This window comes from Hyaena hyaena, unplaced genomic scaffold (assembly GCF_003009895.1).
Source record: "Hyaena hyaena isolate Hyena2069 unplaced genomic scaffold, ASM300989v1 scaffold_1027, whole genome shotgun sequence".
In the NCBI taxonomy this organism is placed as follows: Eukaryota; Metazoa; Chordata; class Mammalia; order Carnivora; family Hyaenidae; genus Hyaena; species Hyaena hyaena.
Window position 1 is genome coordinate 176,932 of NW_024081658.1, and position 14,323 is coordinate 191,254.

The 14,323-nt window shown below is 39.1% G+C and overlaps 1 pseudogene; it reads left to right on the forward strand.

Annotated features, from left to right (window-relative positions):
- The first annotated feature begins 8,294 nt into the window (after positions 1 to 8,294).
- On the forward strand, positions 8,295 to 12,529 carry LOC120223635 (annotated as a pseudogene).
- Positions 12,530 to 14,323: the final 1,794 nt, after the last annotated feature.

Sequence of the window (14,323 nt, forward strand, 5' to 3'; positions counted from 1 at the left end):
TTGTTGAGAGTTTTTATGAGAATGGATGTTGTACTTTGTCAGATGCTCTTTCTGTATCTATTGAGATTATCATGATTTTTATCCTTGTTGATATGATGTATCACATTGTTTTGCAAATGTTAAATAATTCTTGAAAACTCAGAATAAGTATCACTTGATTGTGTGAATGATCCACTTAATGTATTGTTAAATGTAGTTTGCTAATATTTTGTTGAGGATTTTTGCGTCTATGTTCATCTATGTTCATATTGGCCAGTAGTTTTCATTTTTGTAGTATCTGTATCTGGGTTTGATATCAGGGTAATACTGATCTCATAGGATGTATTTGGAAGCTTTCCCTCCTCCTCCTCTTCTTCTTTTTTTTTTTTTTTTGATACTTTGAAGAGTTAGGCATTAACTCTTCTTTAACTGTTTGGTATAATTTACCTGTAATATCATTTGGTCCTGAACTTTTGTTTGTTGGGAATTTTTAAATCACTGATTCAATTTTGTTGTTAGTAATTAGTCTATTCAGATTTTTTTATTTCTTCCTGATTCAGTTTTGGAAGATTATATGTTTCTAGGAATTTATCCATTTCATCTAGGTTGTCTAATTTATTGACATATAATTTTTCATAGAATTCCTTTATAATCTTTTGTATTTCATTGGTATCTATTATTAATTCTCCTCTTTCATTTCTGATTTTATTTATTTGTGCCTTCTCTCTTATTCTTGAGTCCAGCTAAAAGTTCATCAATTTTGTTTATCTTTTCAAAGAACCAGCTCTATGTTTCATAACCTTTTCTTTTGCTTTTTTAGTCTCTTTATTTTTGTTCTGACATTTATCATTTCCTTCCTTCTACTAACCTTGAGCTTTGTTTGTTGTTCTTTTTCTAGTTCCTTTAGGTATAAATTTAAGTCTTTATCTTTATAGTTATGATTTAAAATCTGTGCCAATTACAGTTTGTGCACTGAATCTTTGTCAGTTGACTTCTAAGGGAGGGTTTGCCTCTCTCCAGTATGCTCTAGCTCTTGCTGACCTTCTGTTTCTCAGGACCTTAGGCACAAAGAATCTCTCCCCATTGAGAAACCCCCCACTGTGCCCCACCATAACACTACCTGTGTAACTATTCAATCTCTCCCTCCCTCAGCAATACCAACTCTGGAAATTACAATGTAATTACTTAGTGTTCAATATCATATCTTTTCCAAAAGCTCTAAAATGAGGAATTGTCAGTCTGGATAAGGAGCTCCTCAGGATATAACTGGTAGATCAGGGAATCTCAGCATTTAACAAAGTCAACCCTAGAAACATAATTTAAATTTTGCTGTAATTTACATTTGTACTTATAATTACCTTTTTATTGTCAGCCTTCTCCAAAACTTGTATGTTTTGTGAAGCAGGGACTGAGTTTATTTGGTCCACTAAAATGTCCTCAGAACCTACTACAGAGCCAGGAATGTAAAGGCAGTTAACAATGTTTGTTTTTCTTCATATTACCATAGTATCTAGCACTGGTTCTCAATAAAGTAGGACAAATCACTGATATTTGGTCTGTCTGATACATACTGGATTAATTTGCATTAACTTCTGAGTTCTCCTATCCCATTTTTTATAGTTCCAGTCACGTTTTCATATTTCCACTCACCTAGAAGATGCTCTCAATTGTTTCTTATGCCAAGAATAAGCTTGGCATATGGGAAGAGTTTATGGAATGAATACATGGTCTTGGAAAGGTCATTTGGCATCCATGGGCAATACTAACTTGGGAGCCTGGACATAGAATAGAGAACAGGAAAACAAATTTAAGACCCTCCACTCAGACCCAAATGATGAAGGCAGAACTGAGATAAGAGTGAAATTTCTAGGTTTTGGCAAGATGGTTGAATCAAAGCAGCAGTTGCTCACTTTGTCTACTGTTTTCTGAGTGATCTCTGCTCACTTTCTGCCTGAGACCCCCCAGCTCACATGCCAAGGTTCCCATGCATGTATTTTCTTAGGCAAAGAAGGAATATTTTAAGATAGAGAATAATTAAATGCCATTAAATTTTGTGTTTAAAATATTCAAAAAGACAGCAACATGGAGTGTATAAGAGCATAGATTCTGTAGCAGACTCTAGATTTGAATTAGGCAAGCTGTGTGGCCTTGAACAAGCAATTTGATTCCTGTCGTCCTCAGTTTCCTTATCTGGAATGATGATAGCAATAATACCTATCCTACTTCATATAATTGTCATAGGGATAAAATGAGTTAATCTTTATAAATCTTATAAAGTACTCATAACATTAAATGATATATAAATGTTAAATATAAACAATTGTTTTGGGGGGAAGGAAGATAAGGATGTTGCCATGTATATTGGTCTCTGAAGCCTCTTATTCTGTTGCAAATATTCTATATTTCATGTCTTCTTCAGAGTATGCAGATATCCATGATATTTCCTTGAGATATCTACTTGAGTTATCAGTTGAAACCTTGAATCTGGTATAGAATTAAACAGCTCTTGCTCAATGAGATATCTGAAATGGAGCCCACAGTAGATTACTCTTTGTTAAGTCAGTTTTCATTCTGCTTCCATAGTCTTGAGAAACATCCATTAGAAATTGGCAGAAATTCTGCTCTCTAATCAGCACTACAAGACCTGAGATTTCCTCTGAAGCTGGAGGAAAGAGCTGGTTTTCAAACAATGTAATTGTCATTTAAAGACATACTTGTTTAGATTGTCTTGAGTCAAATGATTTCACCTGGTTCTGACAGAGAACTGACAGCTCCGATTCTCATCCACACTCCAGAAATAACGGTTTCTAAGGTGACTAAAGCAATCGCATGAACATTAACATTCTGGATTTAATCAGGAGGCATACTGCTTAATGATTCACTTAAGTTGTACAGCGGAATGCTTTCAGGAGGACTGAAGGAAAGTAATTCTCCTTCCATCATGAGGAAGAAGTGCTGGTGGACTTTGTTATTGTTAATGCTTTTTAAGCAAGGCAAGTATCTTGCCAAGGTTGAGCCCTGGGATGAGAATGAAAACAAGAAGATATGGGTAGAAAGTCAAAATGATGGGAAGTCCAGGGACGAAGATGGACTATATGAACTTATGTGGTAGGGTTGTCGAGACGCAGAGCCGGAGGAAGGATGGAGGGATGTATGCCCAGGAACTCAGTGATCCATATCCTACTTGGAAAATATTGGTATCCTTACTTGGCACGGTTGTCCTGCTTGATTGACTACATTGACTCAAATATCCCATCCACCTGGCAAGATTTGACAGTGTTTGGTATGACCATCCCTGCTCTGATGTTATGAGCTTAGCTGAATTCAGTCAAAGAACAGTTTATCATGAAAGTCCCTTATTTTGAATTTGAGAGAAATCTGTTGGATGGGAATGATATTTTCACTTGGATTTCTAAATTCCATCCTTTTTCCTCTTAATATTCATCTAAACTATCTCTTTCAGGACCAAGTCTCAGGTCCTAACATATGGCCAATCTCAAAGGCAATTCAAAATGGACACCTGTATTCTGTTTAAGGAGCCTCCCAAGAAGGCATGACGTTGGCCCCACAACCTGATGCTTGCTACTTGAAATTTGAGTTCACCCCTTTCTCTTTCTTAACTGGATTACTGGCTGATCACAAAAATGGGACTGTCACATCAGACTCACACAAATCAGAGATCTTACCTATGGTCAAGTCTTATTAATAATTTCAATGAGACAAGTAATCAAAAGGCGTAGTGTAAGCACAGGCCAGTCTAGGGTTCCCAGACTGTCAGTGAAGGTTCCTAGACTGTCAGTGAAGGTTCCTAGGCCCTTTTTCAAAGCACTGGATTGATTCTGGCCGAGGTGAATATAGGAGGTCTCTGAGGGATACGTGCTGATCAAATCACTTATCCGGAAGTAGCCACTTAAATCTTGAAAACTGTATTTTATACTCAGCAGGTTATGTTGCTTGCATGACTTTTCAGAGAACCCTGCCCCCCAAATTCACAGATGCCAAGTTTGTTTACCTTGTAGCCTTGTACCTGTGCTAAAAGATTTTTTAGGGAGACTCTCCCACTGGCAATTCAATTTTTTTTACCTGGCAGGAAACCCATAATTAGCATCTTTACAAAATTAGACCATGTCACCTTCTTTATTTCCTTTATTTCCTGGGGACAACCCTTGGAGAATGGATTACAGACCTGCTGTTAATCCTGTCCCAGACATAAAGTGGCTGCTCACTTGAAAAGCCTGGGGGAGCAATGCCCTGGAGAATCCAAGTTGAAAGCAAACATCAGGGAGTCCACTCTTTTTATCAAAGTAAAGAGCCATGTTATGAGACCTACCAAAAAAACAGATAGTGAAAAACTTTCCCTTTTCATTTAAGTTTTTATTTAAATTCCAGCTAGTTAACATATGGTGCAATATTGTTTTCAGATGCAGAATTGAGTACAATTATATACAATACCTGGTGTTCATCACAAGTGCCCTCCTTAATATCCATCACCTATTTAACCCATCCCCCCATTCACCTCCCCTCCAGCAACCCTCAATTTTTTCTTTATAGTTGAGAGCCTGGGGGCTCCTGGGTGGCTCAGTCAGTTAAGTGGCTCTCTCTTGATTTCAGCTCAGGTCACGATCTCATGGTTCCTTGCTGGAGTCCAGCTCTGGCTGGGCCCAGGTGTCCCTGAAGGATGGACAGTGTTGGTGAGGGAGGGAGTGAGAGAGCCCCGAGATTCTTTCTGATCACCAGGCAGGCATCTCTGCCCTGTCGGTTTTGGTGTCTTTATTTACAGGTCAAATGTTAACATGGCATCAGAAAGTGGAATTTTTACAATGGATAGTTCTCTGTGATAAGATGTTTTTGGAAAATGTACAGAAACAGGTTTTACAGAAGTATTTTTGCAGAACTGCCCCAATTATAGTGAGGTTGAGTAACTAAGAAAATAACAGGGTGTTCACATTTTAATAACACTAAGATTAAGTCATAGGTTTGTAGATACTCTTATCCATCCTCATCACAGCTGTCAGGGTAAGGGAAGGTGTTTGTGGAATGTAGGCCTTAGGGAAGGGGTTGCAATACATCATCAGTTAGCAAAGGTATATGTGGTAACTTATGTTCTGCCCTTATCTGTTCCTTTTCTCTAAGTTAGGCTCTTTGTCTCCATGCAAGACTTGATTTTCCAGTTATATTCTTTATGGCACCAGAGAGCCAATCATACCTTTAAAGAGTTTAGCTCATTTCCAATACATAGAATAGTCTCTTCAAGTGTATTTGCCTTTGTGTCTAGTTTTATGATTTCATGAATAGCTAGGGCATGAAAGAGATTTTTGGTTAGCTGATTTACATGTTGAGCTGTATGAACCTCTTGGACTAATGCAACAGTAGAAACAGAATTATACATGTAAAGGTCAATCTTTTATGAGTAAGGGTCATTAGTCTGTTCATAGCTGAAGGGAAAGTATGGAGGGAAACAGGTCCTGCTGGAGACACGATGTCTGTTCCCATAATCCAAAGAAGTTCCCACAGTAAGTTCCTTCACAAGGTGCAATCATCAGACCAGGGCCAGAATAAGGGGACAAGTCACTCCCAATACCGATCAACAAGGTACCTTAGGGGTCGGTGCTCAAGCAGAAATAATTGAATGAGGGTGAATATCGGTCGTCATCTGATTGGCAAGAGAGGGTGAAAACTTGCTTTAACCTCACCAGGAGTTTTCTCGACTAGTGGGCTCAGAATGGCTCCCAACAGTTCCTGAGACTGAGCCCTATGTTGGACTCTGCTCTGATAGCTCAGAAGCTGCTTGGGATCTTCTCTCTCCCTTTCTCTCTGACCCTCCCCTGCCTCACACACACACTCTCTCAAAAATAAAATAAACATTTTTAATATCTGTTTTATGGTTTGCCTCTCTCTTTTTCTCCCTGTGTTCATCTGTTTTGTTTCTTAAATTCTACACATGAGTGAAATCATATTGTATTTGCCTTTCTCTAAGTGACTTAATTTCGCTGACAAGAATACTCTCTAGCTCTATCCACATTGCTGCAAATGGCAAGATTTCATTCTTGTTGATGACTGAGTAAAACTCCATCACATATATATACCACATCTTCTTTATCCATTCATCAGTCAATGGACACTTGGGCTGATTCCATAATTTGGCTATTGTAGATAATGCTGCTAAAAACATTGGGTATATGTCCCCTTCAAATCAGCATTTTTGTATCCTTTGGGTAAATAACCAAAAGTTTTTGGTGGTGCAATTGCTGGACAACAGGGTAGTTCTCTCTTTAACTTTTTGAGGAACCTCCATATTGGAAAACCTTCTATTCAACTGAGGGTACTCTTGCCCAGAGATTTCTTTCCCTCATTGTTTTGCTTGTGTTCCAGAGTTTGAGTTCTCCAAATCCACATAATTTCTTATGGGAAGGAAGCAACCTAGCTCTAGAAAACACTCAGGCACAGAGAAAAACCACAGTATGAATGACAGGGAGCAGCTGCATTGTCTCCCTGGGAGGTGTTTAGTTTCATGGAAAGCCTAGGTGAGGAAAAACATCTTCAGACCTTATGGTGATGTTGGTTGGAAGTAGGCCCCTCTTGATTCCACTTTTTATGTGGCTCTGAAATGGAAGCAGAAATAGTTGTTACTTGTGAGGTTTGGATGAGTGATGCTTTGTCTTTAAAATGAACATAAATAGATTCATTGATTTGCCCAGAGTACAAACTTATCTACTGTTGGACTGAAACTCAAAAGTCAAGACTCAAAATCTCATCTCTCTCTACAAAGTGGATACTGTGGCCACGTGAGTGCTGTATCATGCATAACCAAGAACAACGGTACTGCCCTCCAATGAGCATTTACTCTGTGACAAACCCTGTTGTAAGCTCTTTACGTAAGTGACCTCATTCTAGTTGCAACAATCCTGGAGAGAGTGTTTATCCATACTCTGCAGATGAGAAAACAGACACAGAACAAGTTGATGCAGATCAGAAATTTGAATCGAGTTCTCTTTAACTCTGACCACTGTTCTCATTGACTGTTACTGTGACTCTCCTTGATAGCTTGGATCCCACCAAATAACCTTATTTCAATAATTGATTTAAATTTTCTCCCACAAGAAACGGGCACCCTCCTACACTGTTGGTGGGAATGTAAACTGGTACAGCCCCTCTGGAAAACAGTGTGGAGGTTCCTCAGGAAACTAACAATAGAACTCCCCTAGGACCCAGCAATAGCACTGCTAGGAATTTACCCAAGGGATACAGAAATGCTGAGGCATAGGAGCACATGTACCCCAATGTTCATAGCAGCACTCTCCACAATAGCTAAAACATGGAAAGAGCCTAAGTGTCCATCAACAGATGAATGGATCAAGAAGATGTGGTTTATCTATACCATGGAATACTACATGGCAATGAGAAACAATGAAATCTGGCCATGTGTAGCAACATGGATGGACCTTGAGGGTGTTATGCTGAGCGAAATAAGTCAGGCAGAGAAGGACAAATATCATATGTTTGCACGTATAGGAGGATTAGGAGGAACTTGGCGGAGGAACAAGGGGGAGAAGAAGGGCGGAAATGGTGGGGGAAAGAGAGAGAGGCAAACCATAAGAGACTCTTGAATGCTGACAAAAACTGAGGACTGATGGATGTGGGGGGGAGGGGGGATGGGCATAGAGGAGGACACTTATGGGGATGAGCACTGAGTGTTATGTGGAAACTAATTTGACAATAAACTATTTGTAAAAAAAAAATAAAATAAAATAAAAATTTTCTCCCACAAATGATCAAGAGTGAACAATTGTTTTGCCAGTGCACAGACACCCATGAGTTTAAAGCTGTCTTCAGGACTGAGCATTTGTGGTTTTTCCCATCTACCTGAAAATTTCAATTATTTTCACCTGATGCCCTTTCTTTTCCATTGAATATTCCCCTTCTCTTATATTAATTTTTTTATGCTTCACTTTATTGCACTTCACAGATATATTTTGTACAAATGGAAGGTTTGTGGAAACCCTGTGTGGAGCAAAGTATGGGCACAATTTTTCCAATGGCGTTTGCTCACTTTGTGTCTCTACATTACACTTTTAAAATTCTTAAAATGCTTTAAACTTTTAATTATTATTATATTTGTTATGGTGATGTGATCAGTGATATTTGACATTGCTCTTGTAATTGCTTTGGGCCGCCACAAACCATGCCTGTGTAAGATGGTGAGCTTCATCAGTAACTGTTGTATATGTTCTGATTGCTTCACCAACCATCTCTCTCCCTCTCCTTTGGCCTCCCTATTTCTTGAAATCTCAACAATATTTAAATTAGGCCAATTAATGATTCAGTGCTCTCTGAGTGTTCAAACAAAAGAAGAGTTGCAAGTCTTCACTTTCAATCAAAAGCGAGAAGTAATGATGCTTACTGAGGAAGACATGTCAGAAGTCAAATTAGGCCAAAAGCAGTGTCTCATGTATGAGTTAGCCAAGTTTTGAATGCAAAGGAAACATTTCTTGAAGGAAATTCAGTCCTTTTTCAGTGAAAACACCAATGATAAGAAAGCAAAACAGCCTTATTGCTGATATGAAGAAACTTTTAGTGGCCTGGATAGAAGATGAAACCAGCCATTCTCTTGACCTGAAGCCCAATCTAGAGCAAGACCTTAACTCTCTTCAGTTCCATGAAAGCTGAGAGAGGTGAGGATGCTGCAGAAGGAAAGTCTGAAGCTAGCAGAAGTTGGTTCATGAGGTTTAAGGAAAGAAGCCATCTCCATAACATCAAAGTGAAAGGAGCAGATGCTGATGTAGAAGCTGCAGCAAGTTATCCCAAAGATCTAAGATAATTAATGAAGGTGGCTACACGAAACAACAGATTTTCAGTGTAGACTAAACAGTCTTCTATCGGAAGAAAATACCATCTAGGACTTTAATAGCTAGAGAAGAGAAAAGTCAATCCCTGACTTCAAAGTTTCAAAAGACAGGCTGATCCTCTTCTTAGGGGCTAATGCAACTGGTGATTTCAAGTTGAAGCTAATGATCATTGAAGCCAATTCTGAAAAATTCTAGGGTTCTTAAGAATTATACTAACTTTACTCTGCCTGTGTTCTATAAATGGAAAAACAAAGCCTAGATGACGGCACATTTCCTTACAACATGGTTTACTGAGTATTTTAAGCTCACTGTTGAGACCTACTGCTCAAAATAAAGATTCCTTTCCAAACATTACTGTTCATTGACAATGTAGCTGGTCATGCAAGAGTTCTGAAGGAGATGTATGACAAGATTCATGTTGTTTTCAAGCCTGCTAATACAGTATCCGTTCTTCAGCCCAGAAATCAAGGAGTAATTTTGACTTTCAAGTCATCTATTTAAGAAATACATTTCATCAAGCTGTAGATGTCATAGACAGTGATTCTTCTGGTGCATCTAGGCATAGACAAGTGAAAATCTGCTGGAAAATATTCACCATTCCAGATTCCATTAAGAATATTTATGATTTCTTGGAAGAGATCAAATTATCAATATGATTAACAGGAGTTTGGAAGAAATTGATTCCAACCCTCATGGATGACTTTGAGGGGATCCAGGCACCAGCGGAGGAAGTAACTATAGAGGTGGTGGAAATAGGAAGAGAACTAGAATTAAACATCAAGCCTGAATGTGTGACTGAATTGCTGCAATCTCCTGATCACATTCAAATGGATGAGGAGTTGCTTCTCAAGAATGAGCAAAGAAAGTGGTTTATTGAGATGGAAACTCCTCCTGGTGAAGATGCTGTGAAGATCGTTGAAAAGACAACAAAGGGTTTAAAATGTAATATAAACTTCGTCGATAAAGCAGCAGCAGGGTTTTAGAGGATCAACTCCAATTTTGAAAGATGTTCTATTGTGGGCAAAATGCTATCAGACATCATTGCATGTTATAGAGAAATCATTCGTGAAAGAAAAAGTCAGTCAGTGCAGCCCACTTCACTGTTGTCTTACTTTAAGAAATTGCCACAGCCATCCCCACCTTCAGCAACCACCATGCTGATCAGTCCACAGCCACCAACGCTGAGGCAAGACCCTGCACCAGCAAAAAGCTTACAATTTGCTGAAAGCTCAGATGATGGTTAGCCATTTTCAGGAAAAAAGTATTTTTAACATCAATGTATGTACATTATTTTTTAGACATAATGCTATAGCACACTTAATAGACTATTATATAAGGTAAACATAATTTTTATGTGCTTTGGAAAACCAAAGAAGTTAATTTGACTCACTTTTTTGCGGTATTTGCTTTACAGTGGTCTGGAACTGTACTCGCAATATCTCTGAGGTGTGCCTGTATGTATATTTATAAATACACATGTTATATTTTTGTATATTTATGTGTATATTATGTGTGTGCTTATCCTTTTCTCCATTAGGTCTCATATGGCTTTGTCTTCAATCAATGAGAACTTGAAGAGTGTGTGTGGTGCTACCTTTTCATTAACTTTCCCCTCTTAACAGAGAGCTGCTGGAAACCTGCCATGGAAAGATGTGTGTACTTTTCTTAGCTTCCAAGGGCAGAGAAAGTCTGCGATGGCACAAGATGCCTCTACTTCTAGGTCAATACAATCCAGTGATTATAATGATGAATTTAAAGTACTGGAAAACTAACGGCCAGAATTTAATTAAACAGAACATACTGGGAAATGCACTAAAAATCATGCAACTCTCAAAATAACCAACCAATGCTTTAAAATGAAGATTAAGTCAGACCCGTGTTTCTCCAAGACAGCAGTCTTAACCAAGTATTTCTATAATCGATGCACAGCTCTGTATCTTACCTTTCTAGTTTCTTTGAAGTCCTATGAAATGTAATAACTCCATTTTGAAGTACTATAATTTCATAAGAAGACCATACTTAGTTTTTCTAAATTTTTAATGTTTATTTATTTTGTGTGAGAGAGAGCTAGAGAGAGAGCAAGTGGGGGAGGAGCAGAGAGAGAGAGGGAGAGAATCCCAAGTTATGCTCTGCCAGCTCAGAGCCCAGATGTGGGGCTCAAGCCCCAAAACCGTGATATCATGACCTGAGCGGGTATCAAGAGTCCAACGCCTAACTGACTGAGCCACCCAAGAGCCCCAAGAAGAGCATACTTTAAAAACACAACAAACAAACAGCAGCTAAGATGCCTGGCTAGCACAATTATAGGAGCATACAGCTCTTGATCTCTGGCTTGTGAGTTCCAGCCCCACGTTGGGTGTAGAGATTACTTAAATAAATAAATAAACAAATCTTAAAAAAAAAAAAAAAGAATAGCACTTGATACTTGAGAGTTGTGGTTATCTACTAACAAACACTGATAAAGCACATGCTATGCATCAGGCATTGAGTTTCAAAAATGAGCAAGATACAACATCAGTCTTTGCGAACCTCATAGCTTAGAAATTAAAGTATATTAGGCTTGTAATGAACACTGCTTCCGAGGTTTAATCTCTTTGCTACATTAAAAATGCAATAATTTTAGGGAATTGGAGATGTGTTGCCTACTCTCGGAGTCTGAGGTGGGAATGAAGGAGAATGAGCTCCTCTCTGCTCGCAGTGACAGGGCAGTGCTTGGAGCACTGGGGCAGGAGCTCAGAGGGCCGGTTTTCATTCTTCTCCTACATGTGTTTCTGGGCAAGTCACTGACTCTCTCTAAGCCTTAGCATCCTTGTGCGTAGCAGGGAGAATCCTTGCTCCACTCACTTCACCCAGTTATCATGAGGTCAAATAAGAAAATACATGCAGAAACATTTTGAAGGTATTTGTAAGGCACAAAGTTTGGTCTGTTTTGCTCACTCTTATCTCCAACATTTAAAACAATGCCTGAGGGGCGCCTGAGAGGCTCAATCAGTTAAGTGGCTGACTTTTGATTTCAGCTCAGGTCATGATTTCATAGTTCTTGAGATAAAGCGCTGCGTGGGGCTCTGTGCTGACAGCACAGAGCCTACTTGGTATTCTCTCTCTGTCCCTCTCTCTCTCTCTCTCTCCTTCCACCTCCAAATAAATAAATAAACATGAAAAAATAAAACGGGGGCACCTGAGTGGCTCAGTCCATTAAGCGTCTGACTTCTACTCAGGTCATGATCTCACAGTTCCTGAGTTCTGTGCTAACAGTGCAGAGCCTGCCTGGGATTCTCTCTCTCTCCCCCTCTGTCTCTGCCCTTCCCTCTCTTTCTTTCTCTCTCTCTTTCCTCTATCTCTCTCTCTCACAATAAATAAATAAAACTTAAAATAAAATAAAACAATACCTGAATCATAGTGTATGCACAATGCACACCATTATAAAAAACACATTTTCATTTTAAGCAATTCAAATTTATGTTAATTGATTATTTTCCATTTTACAAAAGGAAAAAAGTCATTTTGTGTAATTTCTAACAGTGACCACCCCTCAGGGCTGGAAAAGATCTCAAAGAGCATCCAGTCCAGCCTTGCAGGGCTCCCTGAGTTCCCGGACTCAGCCCCTGCCAAGCACAGCCTGTTCCAGATCTCAGGCACTAGGGGGCTGCCTCCAGGCCACAGGGCAGAAGTTCTCCACTCAGCTAAAACCGGCCTCCACCTGAGGCCACAGACCCAGGTCTCCCCAATTCCTTCACCTCCAAATACTTAAAGACTGTCCTCACCTCTCCCTGCCCTCAGATTTTCCATGTCCAGGCTAAATTGAGTGGTTTCTCATTTATAAACTCAGGGTGCTTAATCACTACATTTCTTGTTAACAGGATAAGTAGAAATTTAGTTTATAAATAAAGATAAAACAAAACCCTTTACTAGTATCCATCTTCTGTTACCCACAGTGGGCTCTTGCAAAGGCGGCCACAGTTGGCACCACGTGTGGGTATGCGTCTGAAAAAATTTCTGCAAATGTAAAATGAATATTAAGTTTCAGAAGGGATAAGTGCTGTGACTTTTGTCATCTCTGCCATTATAGAAGATAAATACAAATATTGCAGCAAAACTTATAGTAGAAAAAACCTGGTATCTATATGAGTGTCTATCAATTATGAGGTAGTTGAATGAATTATGGCACATACTCAATGAACTATTACAGCTAGTAAAGTTGATGCTTACAAACATTATACAATAACATGGAAATGCTTAAAACATAATAGGATTAAGTGAAATATACATATGCACACACATGCACACACATTTATAGATATCATTTGATTATGTAAATAGCCATGTTTTACAACAGTCTAAAATGCAAAAAAGCTAAAATTGGTAGTTTTATGGTGGTGAAGTTATAGATAATTTTCTTTTCTTTTTTTCCAGCTTTCCATAAAGTGCTGGTACTACTTTAAAAATAATAAAATGCAAATGTTTTTACATTTATTTTAACAGTTCTTTGTGATTTTATACACAAATACACATACCTAGACACATGTATGCACATGCGTGTGAGTGCACACACACACACACACACACACATCTTCCTTCTGTTCCTCCTCATTATTACACACCTTCTTCACATTGAGTCACTTTCTACAAATAGAGACATGCCTTTTGGTAGAATCAGAAATATCAAGAATAGTATCAGAGAGAATTTGAGGAGAGGCAGAAGTATGCTGAATGCATTCATCACCTAGGGGCATATTTCTATCCTAGTTAAGTCTTAGTTTCCTCAACTGTAAAAGGGGAAGAGTGATGATAACAGCAGCTATTTCATAGGATTATTGTAAGAGCTAAATGTTATGTCTGCAAAGCACTTGGTAAAGCATGGGGTAGTGCTGAGTGTTATTGGCTTCTATTCTAAAATAATTCTAAAATTGCAGTGGATTGAAATTGTGTGCATGTGTGTGTGTATGTGAGTTGTTAAAGAAGGCTGAGGGAAAGGAGACCAAGGGTGACAAGACAGTGGCTGAGAAGTAGAGGCAACTGGCCCCAGGGAAGTCTCCCAGGGTCTGACTGTCTGATGCTCCTGGGAGATGAGGGAGAAACAAGGAGGGTGTGGAATATACTGGACAGGTTCTAGACCAGCAGTAATTCGTCTGCAGGAATTCAGTGAAGGCAGGTGGTGGCGGGCTGCCATGAAAGCAGGTGGGATTTTAGGGACTGCACGTGGGTCAGTTTATGTTCTGTAATGGCGGGGATATACGGGCTTGGTCATAAGCTAAAACCAGAGAAGGAAATCTTTCATGTAAAGATGATGAGTGCAATAGTCCCCTGAGGCAAAGGGATCAGAAAGAGAAAAGTGGGGGAAAGATAGACTCCGTGGGAAGGTGAAGCCATGCAGGGCTGCAAGGTCTCTTCTTGCCTCACCTACCTTCCTGCATTGAGCCATGGCTATGCGGGACATGCACGTGGCTACAATCTCCAATACCAGAGCTAGAGATATGGTTTTCCATTCTGGGATAATT